Source organism: Helianthus annuus, chromosome 13 (genome assembly GCF_002127325.2).
Source record: "Helianthus annuus cultivar XRQ/B chromosome 13, HanXRQr2.0-SUNRISE, whole genome shotgun sequence".
Taxonomy (NCBI): Eukaryota; Viridiplantae; Streptophyta; class Magnoliopsida; order Asterales; family Asteraceae; genus Helianthus; species Helianthus annuus.
The window spans coordinates 87,226,346-87,243,425 of record NC_035445.2 but is presented as its reverse complement, the minus strand read 5'-3'; the positions used below and the strand labels follow the sequence as shown (position 1 = coordinate 87,243,425).

Genomic DNA, 17,080 nt, shown 5'->3' with positions numbered 1-17,080 from the left:
GGAGGTTATAACCATTAGCGTTAGTATAATGTCACACTGGGAACCATTCACACATCTGTTTGTGAAATAAATAATCATTACGTGTTGAACCAGTAAAAGGTCATTAATAGCTTAAACAAATAACTTTCTCGTCATTAATACATTGCATATAAGTAGGGCTGGTATAACGGGTCAACCCGATCTGTTAAGACACGAACACGATAAGCCACGAACACGAACACGACACAAAATCTTATCGTGTCAGATTTTCGAAACACGAACCTGTTAATAAACAGGTCACACGAAATGACCTGTTAAGACGCGAAAAAATTACCAACGTATCATATGACCTGTTTAAGACACGAACACAACCTGTTAAGACACGAACATGACTTGTTTAAGACACGAACACGGCATGTTAAGACATGAACACGACCTGTTTAAGACATGAACACAACCTGTTAAGACACGAACACGACCTGTTTAAGACACAGACCCGACCGAATTGGGGAAGCTATGAACCGAATTGGGAATGGCGGTGTTTGTGAGAGTGATTTAAAAATTAGGGTTTGGATTGTGAAAAAGAACCGCGTGTGTTTATATATAATTCATCCCAGTTCTCACAACTGATGACCCCATGTCCACACTCACAAATATTTTTTTTTTAATTTTTAATTATTAACGTGTACTTAACGGGTCTTAGCAGGTTAACTAGTTTTAACCTGTTTAGACACGAAACCTGTTAAGGTCTTATCTTATCGACCGGTTTTAGACACGAAACTTGTTAAGGTCAAACACGAAACATGATAACTTCGTGTAGGTTCGTGTCGTGTTATCGTGTTTGTGTCAGAATTGCCAGCCCCACATATAAATATGTGGTGCAATGCGGTTCTTGTAATTTCTAACATAATACTTGTAATCTAAAAAGAATAATACTTGTGTAAACTATTTTTGTTGATAAGTATGTATCAAATCTATTTTCTGACAATTTTACACCAATTGATTTCAAACGGGAAATTAAATACTCACCTTTATAGTTTTGATATGGATTAAATTGCATTTCTTGATGTGGATGTTGATTTCAAGTCACAAACTTTTAGTTGTTGATTGATTATAAACGAAAGCATGTATGGTTGTAAATTTTTTTACTAGTCTTTGCTTAATACCCAATTAATCGCCAATTAATTACAATTAATCTCGATTAGTTCCAATTAATTGTTAGTCCCCACCCCACTGGCCAATTAGCAACTAACGATTTCTACAACCATGAACGGAACAAAGAATGAGAAAAGTGTTTTCGACATTAAAATCACAATTAACATCCACACCATGATCTTGTCTACTCTTTACGACCTAATAATCTTTAAACCTCCACTTGCTACGTCTTCATAACTTACGGTCTCCAAGCAAAATTTAAAAGGAAGAACATGATTGAAATAGCGAATATGTAAAGGGGCGGAGTTTTTAAGGGGCAAGGCAAGGCGTGCACCTGCCTCCGTCAATTTTTATACAAATTTGAAATTTGATCTGAACTGACATAATTAAACAAACTATAGGGACGGAAATGACGGTTAACTCTTTATTTTTATAGTTAGGCCGGTTATTCTAAGAACAAGGAAAGTTTTAAAACAATTCAAAGTCAATATCATACATTCCGTTAGATATTGTGTAATATTATTAATGTACTAAGGGTCTGTTTGATATGAGGTAATTGAATGAATGAGAGAATGGAATGGACGGGGTAATGGAATTGACTACGAAATGAAATGGATCATTCCATTCTAGTGTGATGTTTGGTTACTCATATGTGATATAATGAATCATTACTTTTTATATCTTGATTAACAAAAAAAGACGAAGTAACGAAATACAATTATATTAAAAACGACAAAAATATAATGGTCTCAATAATAATAATAATAATAATACTATATTAATGGTAAAAAAAATTAATAATAAAATTTTTTATATATATTAATATTAGTTTGATATATATTAATAGGGTAGGGATATGGTAAAAAGTGTATAAAATATGAGAAGGGTAAGAAGTGTTTTAAACCATTGGATATTTGATCTAATGGTTGAGATCAATATGGTATAAAATGTAAATTGTGTTTTAATTAGAAGGACCTTATGTAAAATTAAAGGGCAATAGTGACTTTTCCAACGTTTCAAATATGGTAACCGTTTCAAAACCCCCATCAATCTCCTATAAATCAGCGAATTTATGGTAACTGTTTCTAAACCCCCATCAATCTCCTAAAAAATCAGCGAATTTCTCGTACTGAAATAAATTCTTCAATTTCATTCACAACGACTTTTTATAACACTATAAAGAACAATATATTACATGATAAAACACTATAAGAAGATGTAACACTATCTGTTTACTGTAAGACACTATACATAAATAAAACACTGTTGATGGGGGATAAAACACTATGAAAAGGAACAGTATATTACATGATAAAACACTATAGGAAGATATAACACTATCTGTTTACTGTAAGACACTATACAGAATAAAACACTATTGATGAGGATAAAACACTATGAAAAAGAACAGTATATTACATGATAAAACACTATAGAAAGATATAACACTATCTGTTTACTGTAAGACACTATACAGAATAAAACACTATTGATGGGGATAAAACACTATGAAAAGGAGATTAAAGATACCTGTACATAATATAACACTATTGACTGGGGAATGTAACACTACAACAAGAACTTACCGTAAACAATTAAATGTATAGAACAAATCGAATTCGAATCACATCCCTAATATACCGTCTGATATTTTTGGCAGTTATCTTTGGAAAACAATTAATTGATAAGAATGAACAATTACTAATATACCCTTTTGAATTAATTAAGATAAGGGACACTTGTCATTCCCAAATTATTTCTCACACTTCTCACAAAAATTGAACTTTTTACAGTCTACCTATATTAATATTAGTATGAATATTAATAATAATAATAATATAAGTATAAATATAAACAATATATTTTTTGCATTCCTTGAAGAATGAAAAAAAAACACTACCTAAGAAAAAAAACAATATATCAAGAAATGGAAATTGTTATATTTGGAAGAAGTTACATTCTTTTGGAATGCTCCATTCTATTATCATATAATAACCAAACATGTTTGTTTTTATTCAATCAGAAGAATCAATTTCATTCCACTATATATTCCTTCACACCGAACACTGCCTGAGAATTTGAAGTGTGTGTGTTATTGGTATATTTGTGTGTGGCAGCGTTTCAAATAGGATTTACCCAAGATTTTTGGGAATTCCATAATTGATTTCCCGGGTTTCATTTTTTTAAGAGGTGATGGCAAACTAATCGATTCATAAATTCCGGTTACTTCAAATATGTAGATAAAGGTTGTTAGTCATCATAGTTATCAACCTATAGAGTATATATACACACAAATATGAAACTTGTAAACCAATTCAACTCAAGGAGAACTATTATATATTCAGTAATTTTTTTGCTTATGTTCTATTGATTTTTTTCAACGATCATAGTTCTAGTCAACCCAATCACCTTCATATCTCCCATGAACATAACTCACCCTCATAAACATTGCCCTTGCACCAAGAACAAGATCTTTAAGCTTTATTAGATTAACGATCCTTTCAGGTTTTAATATATTATGGGTTCTTGGTGAACACATACACACAATAGGGATGCTTATGAGAGTACAAAGTGAAGTGTTCTGAAAGTGGGGTTTATTACTACAACTTGAATGGGATATATGGAGGTGATTGTGTTCACCAGAATATGATGGTTATGGTGTCAAAACTTGGGCAAAAAGGATTCGATATTCATACCCGGAATGTATAGATGGTAGCAAGTATTATGGAGAATTCAAAGGAGGTATCTAATGAAATTACTATTTTCGCTCTCCCTAGTTAAAAGAGAACTTGGTCTAGTGGTAAATTGGTCTGCTCTCCCTAGTGGAGACACAAGTTCGATTTTCGCTTAGGCTATTTTCAAGGGACGGACGAAGTCATCCACTCCCAAATCTTTGTGCTGATGCGATTGCAAAGTATCAAACAGGATTGCATGCACACTCAACCCAGCCCTAATTACACGACAAAGTAACCTTCAAGGATTGACAGAGTGGTAAGTGAATATAGTTTCGATTGGTATTTTACTGATAACCCCCCTTGAAGCTCACATGCCAACGTAAGTTACATTTGACTTGACCCCATTGGTATTGATAGGTCTGTGAATATACTGGTAATGGGTTCTCATGGTCACAAAAAAATTTGAAACAAAGTTATTAGTTTATGCAATTACCACTTACTATAAAATTGTGATAAAACCTCTTTTTTGGTTTCAGTAGAACATGATGAAATTGCAACTTTTAATATAAAGTTTAGCTTTTAACTATTGGTCCAAGTTATCTTAATCACCCTTCAAGAAAGAATTCAAAGAATCCAAAATAATCTTATGGACCTAATCAAAATCAACATCGAAACTTTCTCTGTTTTATTTATATTGACCAAACAGCTTACACGCTTTCCCAAAAAAAGATATGTTTCAAAATGTGTTGGGTTGGGAGTTTACCATTTCCTTGTGTTAGAGAATCCTCAGATTTAGACTTGATTTTGCAATACAAAATGATAAGATCCTGATCACTTGTGATGTAAATGTTATTCGTGTTGCAGATCGAATACCACAACAAATGATGCTAAAGTGAAGTCACAAGTTCCCCATGAAAGTGCCCTACTGTCCGGTTTTTGAATGTAAAAAGATAATTCAAGTGTTTAAATGGGTTAAAGATAATTCAAGTGTTTCCGAAATAAATATAGTTTGGTTTATTTATATAAATAGTTTTGGTTTATTTGATTATCAAAATAGAGTTTAAGTTGGGTTAAGATTAATATGATCATAAATAGGGCTATTGTAACTTGTGTGCTTTCGTTTATAAATATAAAAGAGTCGAGCGAGTTCGTTCATATCATATTTGTTTGTTCGATCAAGGGTCTGATTTTCCGACATAGATTATTGTGTTCACAACTTAGTTGTATGTTTTAAGGAAATTTGACGGTGGGTCTTGATTTAGTGATATAAATTGTTTGTATTTACAAAATGCTCATACATAAAATATGGGCTCTAATTAATGACAAAACAAACATGCTGAAATTATATAGTACCTGTAGAAGAAGCGAAAGAGCCTAGATAAAAACCTTGAATGATCTTGTTTATATAAAGTATTAAAGATTAAAAACCTTGTAATGATCGCGACAAACCTATCAAACAGTGAAAAATAGACGCGTTATGACGATCCTGTCAAACGGAAAAAAATAGACGAAAAAAGTTGAAACCCACACGCACATTGCGGCATGTTCACTCGCAAAACTAGAACGAAACGTAAAACGAAAAATTTACAAAAGATGAAAAATATGGGAATCAAAGTTTAAAATAAAAATGTGTTGAGTTAAATTGAAAAAAAATGAAAATTTTTAGGTTAAAAGTAAAAAAAAACAAAGAGGTTAAAGTGTAAAAAAAATAAAAACCCTTCGATTAGAAATGAAAACTCAAAATTTTTTTTGAAAAATTCCCCATGCTTATTGTACAACTTTGTAAAACACCAACATGTTCTTAATTTATAATATGGTAATTTGTTTTTTTTTCTTTAATAACTAATTTTTGTTGCCTTTCTTAAAAAAGTTGAAAACGCAGGTTTGTTTCTCAACGCTCCGGTATAAGCTTTGTTGAGTGTCGGTATCATACCGGTGTCATGAAGAACCGAACCGACACTGACATCTGTACCAGTATCAGGTATTATTACGGACCGGTATTTGTTTATATGGCTTTCGATCGATGTAAAACACATGCCGGTATCTTTTTGGGCATATACAACTTTAAATTTCCATTTCTATACTAGGTGTCAATGTCGTCTTTTTGGTTTTCGATCGAAATTGGGTTCCTGACGCATCAGGCGGGGAAGCCCACTAGTTTATATATAAACTACTTAAGATTATCCAAAAATAATAAAAAGAAGTGTTTTATATTATGGGTTGAATGAAGTGGGCCAGTTACTCTTGATCCGAGGAACACGAAGCAGGCCAGGCCTTCTGGATATCTGAATCTGCGTGGGCTAGATTCAGGTCCGGTTTTGGACCCGTTCAATAAAATACACTTTAATTTAATAAATTGTTAGTTACCAAATTTTGCACAACATCCCTTGATTCCTATTCAAACTTTGTGTGTATTTGGCTGGCAAGCTTTAATAAAATCAGGATCTGAATTTTAATTCTAAATATGTATGACTAGGTTATCACCCGGGAAATGCTTCCCGGGCTGGAGAAAGTTATTAATATTAATTATTAATGATCGATATATTAACTAAATAATACAAACATATTGACATATTATATAAATCACTTTCAAAATGTTGCTTGGTTTTAAAAGGCATGAGGCGCTACCGTGTGTTTTGATTCCAAAAGCCAATGCGTATTAACTATAAAAAACATCAACACCATGAGTATTATATTATAAATGCAAGATTTCCTCAATTTACTGGTTAGTACCCGATTCTTTACAACCTTGCCCAAATAGTTCCAGTTTCATATTTTACCGAACCCCATCTGACGGTTATATTTTTCTACGATTTATTATTTCGAGTTTTTCATAATATTCTATAGACCAGACAGATATGCGCTATTTACCTTCAATGTGTATATGTGCTCGACCAATGGACGTCTACCACACAGGTTGAACATAATATATATAATTCATTATTGTGTTAATAAATTTCTTATAAACAAAGTTGCATATTGAATTAAATAACAAAAATTGAATTACAAACAAAATTTACAAATAAAAAACAATAAAATCCACAAATCTATAGTGAACTCCCTCTTGCAAAGCTTAGCAGGAATGGTAGTACTTATGATTACCCGGATGTGATGGTTGCGGACCTTGTGATGAGAAGCCGTCACACTGTACACCTATTCAATAGAACCATTTAAGGTCATTATAATACACAGTGATCTCAGCCAAATGCACGTTAGTTCTATATATTAATTATTAACCAAATGCACATTAGTTCTATATATTAATTATTAATGACTAATCTATAATTAAAATCATATAAAGAAATTGACATATTAACGTGTGAGATATAAAGAAACTTATAAAGCATCCGGACAGTTTATAAAACATGATCTGACATTTGTGAAGGTATCACCTTTATTCAAGAGATTAAGCAGGTTTGTGATAACCTGGCAACATAAATCTGAAAATAATATGTTGGATCATGCTCATGTAAGAGGATGAATCGATACATTATGTAGCACCTATATGTTGATATAAATAAACAAAAGAAGCACCTGAGAACACCTCCTTGAATCCAACTGAGGATCATTAACGACCCTAGCTTCCTGAAGAACTGCTCCTTTCTTGATTCCAGAGAAGGTAGAGTACTCAGCTGCACGTGACAAAGAAACTCAATTATATACAACAAAGATACATGGAAGCACAGACAATGTCATCACCTGGGATTGCTTCCCGGGCTCGAGAAAGTTATCTATATTAACAACTATCTATGATTGATTAATACATAATTAAAATCACACAAAAAGTATGACATATTAAGCTTGCCCACACTTTGTAATGCGTCATTTCGCTATTGTATATCTCCTTGCCTTTAATAGCCTCTTCCTTGTATACCTAAATCAAGAAACAATCCATCACCTGTTTATTTGAATCGGTCGATTTAAATTTACATATATTATCTCTAATGGTTAAGATGGGTAAAAAAAATGGAGTTAAATACTATTTCCGTCCTTGTGGTTTGCTAAACAAATTCATTTCAATCCAAAAGAAATTATGGCCTTTTTTGGCCCATTTTTTTCAGTTTTGTGTCAAAAGTAAACACGCCCTTCACGCCATCCATTCTGCCGTTTACTTCAGCCCTCATGCTCCTCATTTGAGGGGCTTTTTAGTCTTTTTCACTTAACCCCTTTTAACTATCTTTATTTGAGGCATAAAACAACATATTTTTCAACCGAACACTGCATAACACTGCATAAAAGTGCAGAAAATTGAGGCATAAAACTGCAGAATTATGACCACTAAAGCGCAGAATTATGACCATTAAAGAGCAGAATTTCGAGACACAAAAGCACATAATTTTGAGCATAAAATTGAGGAATTTTTTAACCAAACACTGCAGAATTTTAAGGCATAAAACAACAGATTTTTCAACCAAACACTGCAAAATTATGAACAATAAAGAGCAGAATTATAACTATAAAAGCACAGAATTTGGAGGCATAAAAGCGCAGAATTTTGAGACATAAAACAACAGATTTTTAAACCAAACACTGCATAATTTTGACCATCAACAATGAAACAATTTATAACCCTTACAACATGGAAAACTCCCAATGAAATTCAAGCTTTTGCTGTACAAACTGAATTGTAGCATTAAGATTTATATAAAATCCATACAGCCTATAAAATGGCCAATGAAATTCAACCAAAATGGGGAATAATACAAAATGCAGTATTCATAATGCATTACATAAATACCATTAGGGTTTATTAATTATTGTAAATAATAAAGAGAGTTAAAAGGAGTTAAGAGTGAAAAAGACTAATATGCCCCTCAAATGAGGGGCATGAGGGCAGAAGTAAAACGGCAGAATGGATGGCTTGAATGGGGTGTTTAATTTCAACACAAAACCGAAACAAATGGACCAAAAAAGACCAAAAAAATCTTTTGGATTGAAATCGATTTGTTGAGCAAACCACAAGGACGGAAATAGTATTTCACTCAAAAAATATTAGTTAGATTAGAAAAAGGGTGTTGGATGTCACATAATGCATTTTAATACATAACCAGACCCCCCTGGACGTACCCGTTTTAGACAAAAGGACTTTTGATCAACCCAAGCGACCTGTCTTTACCTGCATTAAAAAATGACCAGTTATGACCAAAACCCATTTTGACCAGTTACAACACACCAAACGGCTAAAATTGAAATAAAATAAAAAAATAGCTAAAAATGCAAACATTTCGAATGTCACACAAAGTGTATCTGGAAATTTTAATAAACATATGCTCCTAAATTTTTTATTAGAAAAAGTAGACAACAAAAGGATCAACCCAATCCAACCAGTACTGACCCGGTAGGAACCATTATCGGAAAAAAAATCAGACCAATCCAGCCGACCCATTTTGGCCTGCAGCAAAAAGGGTCCGCTTTGATCTAAACTTAATCATACCAGCTACAACACGCCTACACACCGCATTTTGAGACCCACTTATATTTCTAAAAAAGTAATGCAAAGGTTTGTAATCTGTAATATATGAGGTGATTATGTTAAAATTGGTATTTACTGACCTAGTTGAAATTTTAACTTGTGTGAACTTTTTATTTGACTTGTTTGACTGACTTGACTCATTATTAGCTAATATTTTTCTAAGTGAACAGGTTGAAACTTTCAACCCGTATAACTGATTCGACCCATTTGACACTTACCGTGATTGACAGGTGAACGTCGTAAAAGGCTTGAAGTTGTATGAATAAAATACTCACGAACAGTGAATTAACTTGGTTAACTGATTAAGTGAATAATCTCCAAGTTGCTGGAAAAAATGAAATTAGACTCAATTTTGTAATTTTAACAAAATTGGATTCAAAACTATAAATAATAAAGCTTATAAGTTAACCACCAAGTATTCACAAAAGTTTACCGAGACTACACAAATACTAAAACAACTTGAAAATATCACCAGCTATCGGCTTTATTCTCAATAACCGCAGCATAGTAGGAACCTAGAAAAAAAAACATTTATCGTGTAATTCAGCTCCATAAAATCCCAAATGTGTTCATTTGACCCGTGCTTTAATAAGCACAATATGATACATGCAACTCAAAAAAGAAAAAGAAAGCGATATATATTGACCTGTTCTCACATAATCCTGCATCATATTTTGCTGATGAAGCAGTTGCCCGCAGTAATGGAAATACGTTTTAGCATAAGATGCTTCTATTTTATCATCGAACTTGCTTTTAGAAGAAGAAACCGTTCCGTTTAGTAAACTTGATCATGTAGAAAGAAACAATAAATAATCAGGTCGATTAAGAGTGCATTCGCCGCATTAAAAGCACAATAAGTATAATGTGGTTTTAACATCCGACAGTGGTTAAACTTTTCACTCTTTCGTTTTATCTCACCGGGTGTAAATATGAGATAAAGGAATTACTAAAGTTAAAAGAAACGGTACCATTAATCATTAATGCATGACCATAATTTTAGCATAAATTAACATATCTTGAGTAACCGCTTTACTTTTCCATTGCTCAAGTGCACCCGGTTTGAATTCACCGACTGGGATGATGACATGGCAGAACTTGAACCCGAACCTGTTGTGTTCTTATTAGCGTCAGTTTCCTTTGCAAAACGACCACCGGAGCCCCTTACCCTTGTCATAGCATGCTGATGCCGTGATTCATGAAGATAAGGCTGTAAATATCACAAAATTGTTTACCAATTTGCCTAGCCAGATTTTCACACACAAAAAATATATATAAAACTATAAAACTATAAAACTATAACTGACCTTTCTGTCTTTTATAAGTTTCTTCTCAAGCTCTACTTTTGCACAGGATTGCCTTCGCCTTAATATCGCATGGTATTTTTTGGCATTCACGTAAACAGGCTCTTGCGCCATTTCAAGTGGCAAAGGCATCCTTGCTTGCTCAAGAAACTGAGGATGAACCTACAAAACACAATTAAAATGAATTGAGTACCCACACATGACACCTATAAATATAAAGATAGATATATGAGATCATGTGTCTTACCAAAGGCTGACCATAAGCTGCCATCATTCCACAAATATTAAATTTTTATTTCATAAAAAAGAAAACAAAACGAATACGAAATATGCGTGTATAACCAAGATGATAAGTTTGTTAAATTTATCATACCTGTTGCTTTCACGATACCAACAATTCTAAGGCAAATGCATCATTGTGTCCCTGAACTTGCATACAAACCCCAGTAGATTCCCGTACCTTAAATTATATAGTCAAAGACACACTTTTTACTCTAGTAATCTAGTAAAATAAAATAGTCTGGCATGGAAAAGAATGTGAAAGCATATTGAAAAGGTATAAAACTCAAAATCCATACCCAAAAAAAATCAGAATTATGTGATACTCATATTCAGTTTTGGCCATTAATACCGTATCTGTAATAAATTCCACATCAATTTCAAAGCTTTCAAGGAAACAATACCCAAAACCCATTTAATTGATTGAAAAAATACTCAAAAGCATTTATAGAAGAAAGATGAACATATACTAACCTTGGAAACAGTATTGGAACATCTACGGAAAAGAATGATCATATCCAAGTTTTGAAAAACACTAATTGATGAACAAACGAATTTTAAATAAAGATTTTGCAGCTATAAAGCACGAATCATGAAGAAAACTTACATTTATGAAATTAGAGAACAAACCCACCTCAATTATCAAACAATACACATAAATTTTCAATCTTTATCCTTTGGGTACTGGTTATAAGATCACAAACCAACAAACACACTATTTGCAAACAATAAAAAATCAATATAACAAACAATAATTTGGGGATACCTAAACACCATGGATTCTGAAGCGAAAAACGGATGACTAATGACCGGAACCCTAGCCGTATAAGCTGAAGGGGCGGCTAGGGCATTTTGTCCTAGTTTTCAGATCTGTAACATAAAACCACACCAAGAATGATAGCAAGAATCAAATAATAATCAAAACTATTCAAAATCCCGTAAGTAAGCAAGCAATCGATCAAACATAAAAAATGAAACAAAAATCAAAACCAAAAGAAGTCTAATCGATTAACAAAAGGATTAAGATGCAGTAGATAAACACTTAAAGATGAGAAAAAGTGTACCTTCATGTAAAATCCGTGTTGGATGTCTGCAAGTAGAGAAGAATTACAACAAAACATTAGTTTTTCGATGAAATTATGACCTCAAATCCACATAATCGATGGTGATTGAGATGAAGAGAAATTGTTGAAGATCCAATATGATCTGAGGAAGCGCAGTAGTAGAGATATCTAGGGTTTTAGCAAAGAAAAGATGTTAGAACCTCTCAGATGGCAGAAGAAGACGGAGGCTAAGGTTTCGGTGTGAACCAGTGAAGGAAAATAATGAGGCCACATGAATTTAGGTTTTTAGGTGATTTATATACCCGGGTCATAAAACGGGTTGGATCACATCAAAACCGGGATCCGCGAACAAAAATTAACCCAGCTCATTTTCCCGCCAAAAATGAATCTAGGAGGCTCTAAGGTGATGCCACGTCAGCCCAAATCTTTATGTTTATTATATATAATAGATTCACAAAATTGTTGATATTGAATCTAGTGTAAGGATAAAATATAAATAGATGTTAACATATAAAATGATCTTAATATGAGAAGTGAAGGAAGTTTTTTTTTTTTTTTTTTTCCATTTAATGAAGTATAATGTTTAACTGTAAAATGTAGAAAACAAAATCGTGAGTTTACTCTAGTAGAGTAATTGTAAAAACATGAGTACTTTTTTAAATTTTGGGACTATAATACATGCTTGATAAGATGGGGAAAAATTCAAAAAAAAAAAAAATTTCCTTCTTCACTTCTCACACGGCCCAATTTGAATGTTTAAACCAATTTGTGCCGAAATCTAACTCATTGAATCTAAATACATTTCTTAGGGTGTGAGACATATAAATTGTAATTAGAAATTGTTCACTTAATTTGTAATATAAAAAAAAATACTACAATGTTCTTTCCAAAATGTAAATGAATTCAACCAAAAGAATTGGAATCTTTTACCACTCACCCTCGTCGCATCCATTATCGCCTCAACCCACACCCGATCTCCTCCCATGCTGCTACCCCACCATTGCACCACCCACACATCAATCACCATTTTCATTGCTAGCACTCCCGCCCTCCGCCACCACCGATTATTCAATCATCTCCCCCACAATTGCTTGCGACCGCCATTGCTCCTTCTACCACCTCTGGTCATCGTACCAACTTTAGGATTTTATGTCACTCGATTGTGTTACAAATTTAAATTCCTTTAACAGAATACAATTCTTTCGAATTCTATTCCATTCTCAAAATGTAACGCCCCAAAATCCGAATGTTAATATTTGTCGTGTGTTCCTATATGACACGACATGAAATAAATAATTAGGCTATTTAACCTAGTTAAAGGGGTATGGTGAAAAACTATTAAAAGATTAAAGTTATGCCAATTATGTTTCAATGGCAAACACAAGGGACTAAAGTGGGATAAGTTGAAGTTTATTAAATGAAAGATCACCATCACACACAAACACACACTTCGTGTGTGTTCAAGAACGTTCAGGAGCTCCAAGGAGCTCTAACCCTAACTTCATCTAATCCATCAAATTGAAAGGCTAATTGAAGCCCGAATTCATAACCGAACATGGAATAATGATCACCAACTCGATGGGATCATAAGGTATGTCTCAAAACTAAGATTGGTGATTATGTAGGAAGTAGGTTATGTTTTAATCCGTGAGTTAATATGAAATTGATGATGTATAAGGGTTATAATCATCATATAGAACATAGGTTATGTCTGGTTTTTGTTAATTTGATGTTTAGAGGTGAAACCCATTAGTCATGGTGATGATGATGCCTTAATCACCATCTATGTCCAATTCTTGTTGAAAGATTGATGTATTATGTGGGTATGATGAATTGTTGTAAGATGAATTGAATAAAATGTAATGATAATATGTTTGATGTTTAATTGTAAATACTACATGATGATTAGTAGAAGGATTTGATGAACTATGTATGAATTTAGAAGATTGTGCATGAACTAGTTGTACGTTATGCTTAAAAAGGTGGTACGCACACCAATCGTATGATAAAACGTAAATAGTGTCGTTCGTATAGTCGATTATGATGTTACGAGTATATGATGATAAGTCGATAGTTAAATATGGTTAATAGTGACTCTCGAAAGTCAACTAAGTATAAGAAACATGATTTGACTCGTTGTCGTAAAGGTAAGATTATAGGAAGTCGTATGGTACATGTTATAGCAATACGTGTTAAATGTAATGACATGATGAATTACATGAGTGCAAACGGATATGGATATGACTGTATAAGTTATGTTTGTTAGAAATGATTAATGATATGATCGTTAACATGTACAAATGAGTATGCTAATAAGAGCGTGATTTCGATGAAATGGAAGTATAGGAATCACGTCGAGACGAGCTCAAACATGAGGTGTTAACGGGCCAAGAGGAGGCAAGAGATCAGATACGAGCACGGACGCATAAGGTAAGTGATTTCCGTAATCACTTTTTAGTTGTTTATGTAAAGTTATGTGCGACTTAATTAAGTATGATAATTGAGGTCAAATAGGAATGAGTTGTATGAAACCGATGAAGTATTACACGGATCTTAGCTTTGATCCGAGCAAGGTATGTGCGTTAGAATTGTAGTTAAGTGGTAGGATTGGTTAAATATGCAATGAAGTCCTTAGTTGTAAAGGATGGAGCAATGTTGACAAAAACGCCCTTGATAGGTATATCGGGCAAACGACCTTAAATGTCTATTGGAAACAAGCTAATCGATTAGAGTAATGTTTTGGTCATGTGTGGAAGCGAAGAGTATGGTTTTGTATGTCATAGACCATTTAATGCGCAAATACCCATAACGGGTCAAAATAAGCTTTTGAGCGAAAATGGGATTAAGAAGATGCAAGGCATCCGATAATTTAATCTCTTATGATAGTCGTCAATGAAATTATTAACTTCGTATGAAATTGGGGTCAAATAAACAGATTATGTTGACAAATGCACGAACGGGTCAAATAATTAGAAAATGATAATAAGCCGAATGCGCGTAAGGTAGGAATCTCCTTAAGTCAGATATGGGATTACAAGTCCATTTGATAGAGGGTCAAATTATGACCACGTAGGAAGAAACGGGAGGTTAAATGGGTAAACGGTTCAAAAGTTACGCAAGTTTTAGCGTTAACGGACGACGGAACGAAACTTCAGTAAAACAACATTTAGAGGAGTCGTCGCCGACGCCCTCTATGGCCTCCGTTTTGCCTGACGCCTTAAGTCGCTGTCTACGCAAGTTGACCCGACACGAGGTGGCGCACGGCCGTGCGCCTGGGCTGCACGGTCGTGCGGTTCCGAGTAAACCAGTGCACTGGCTTGTGCACTACCAGTGCCCCCGACGTCGTAGGATCCGCACGGTCGTGCGGTTGGGACGCATGACCATGCGTCAACTGCCAGTTCAACCAAATGTGCAGAATTCATCCGAAATCAGTCATGTAACCTATAAGGAGTCCCAAAAGGTATTCTAAACTAATTGTAGAAGTGTTTATGAGATGCGATGAGCGTGTACGTAAGTATAAAATGGAATGAAATAAGTATAGTGCATGTGTAAATAGATGTATAAGTATACATATATGTACGTATGTATTAAATGGGATTGATTGTACACAATGGAATAGGACTTGTATGTATTCATGTAGGTATGTATGTGTGTATGAATATACGTGTGAATGTACTTATGCATGAAGTAGGATTTATTGCCCATGAAGGAATGGGGAATGTATGTATGTACGCATAGTTTCAATACGTTTGAGTATTGACGATTACTAATAGTGTGCCTTGAGAATAATATGTAACACAGGTACATTATTGAAGTCTCACCAGGAATTAGATACCCAGATGAAATGCGTGAATTTAGAAAGATATCGGAACGAAAAGTATACGAGGACAGGACGTAATGAGACTCCATAATTATGAATTTTGTTTATATATAATATGTGCTAATGTTACGAATGCATGTGGTGAGTGCAGGTTGTACAGGATTTTGGATCAATATTATTAAGAGCAAGTGATTGAAGATCGAGTTAAAGAGACATGGATTATACGGAATGAGTGGTCATGTAATCCGTATTAGTATATTATAATCAGTACATTAATGAAAGGTAAACGATGTAGTTCCTTACATAAAGATGTTTTTAAATGATTTTCAAGTATAAAGGAACATTTTAAGAAAGAAATTTTATGGTACGTACCGCTGCGACTTTTGTCAAATACATATTAGGGTATTACAAGTTGGTATCAGAGCCCTGGTTTGAGAGAAATCAAGTATGAGGAGGTATTGAACTCAAACCCGTGTGCTCTTGTGACCAGGAACCCGTACAATCCAAGACTCGACCAAGATCTAAAGATAGAAGCGAATGTAAGTATGTACTCGAATATGCATATAAAGAAAACTAACAATATGTTGTGTGTGAGGTAACCATGATTAGTTAGAAAGGATGATATGCGAATGCGGTCAAGGACCAACACCAAGGCGTGTAATAAGAGAAATTTGAACCCAAGTACGTAAATTCATATGTGGGTACATGTAATGGTAAAACCTATTAAAGGAAGAATAATGATGAAATGGTGATAAAGTTTTGAAATGTTACACATGCCGAAACCTAATCCTTCGAATATAAGGTGATGATTACATGAAGGCACGAAACCGGTATTTAGATTGCGTACCTGGCCAGTACGCGAGAAACATATGACGTTTGTGAGACCCTGATAATTGTTACAGGTATGTCTGAAAAGATTGGGTATTAGGTGGACGTGTGGGTGTGAATAATAAGACTCTCCACTACTAAACAAAAAGTTCAGTAGTCGGCCGCCCCCTCCCGCTCTACTTAAGCTTCGTCCATGGCTATGGTTCTAACAACAAGACCACATAACAAAGATAATAGTAAATTCATCAATTAAATGGTATGGTATTAAACTCCCACGTGAGTTGCCGCCAGAAAATGAACCACAAGTCACGTGGCAGGGTAAGACACATGCTTTCACGTTCAAGGTTCATCATCATAAAAAAAACACCAAAACGTAACAAATAAAACATCTACGACCGAAATACAAGAATGATTTGATATTAAGCAAACCCAATCCATGTACGCCACGTGGCATCGTTCCACCGTCCGCTTTGGCTTTTTACACGGGCTAAAACACTCACATGCTC

At 34.0% G+C, this 17,080-nt stretch overlaps 1 long non-coding RNA gene across 8 annotated transcripts; it reads right to left on the bottom strand.

Moving 5' to 3' along the window:
• Window positions 1–6,738: 6,738 nt before the first annotated feature.
• On the bottom strand, window positions 6,739–12,330 carry LOC110898492. 8 transcript variants are annotated; one of them, XR_004877428.1, is made up of 15 exons: window positions 11,927–12,330; window positions 11,629–11,732; window positions 11,337–11,397; window positions 10,957–11,043; window positions 10,831–10,847; window positions 10,587–10,745; window positions 10,390–10,489; window positions 9,929–10,065; window positions 9,716–9,797; window positions 9,501–9,607; window positions 8,877–8,925; window positions 7,509–7,683; window positions 7,344–7,441; window positions 7,202–7,249; window positions 6,739–6,962 (listed from the first exon to the last, which is right to left on the bottom strand). It is a non-coding gene; the product is annotated as an uncharacterized LOC110898492 (long non-coding RNA). The 8 variants fall into 8 exon arrangements; XR_004877427.1 differs by having other exon boundaries at window positions 7,185–7,235; window positions 11,927–12,329; XR_004877425.1 differs by having other exon boundaries at window positions 7,621–7,683; window positions 11,927–12,323.
• Between the last annotated feature and the right edge of the window lie 4,750 nt (window positions 12,331–17,080).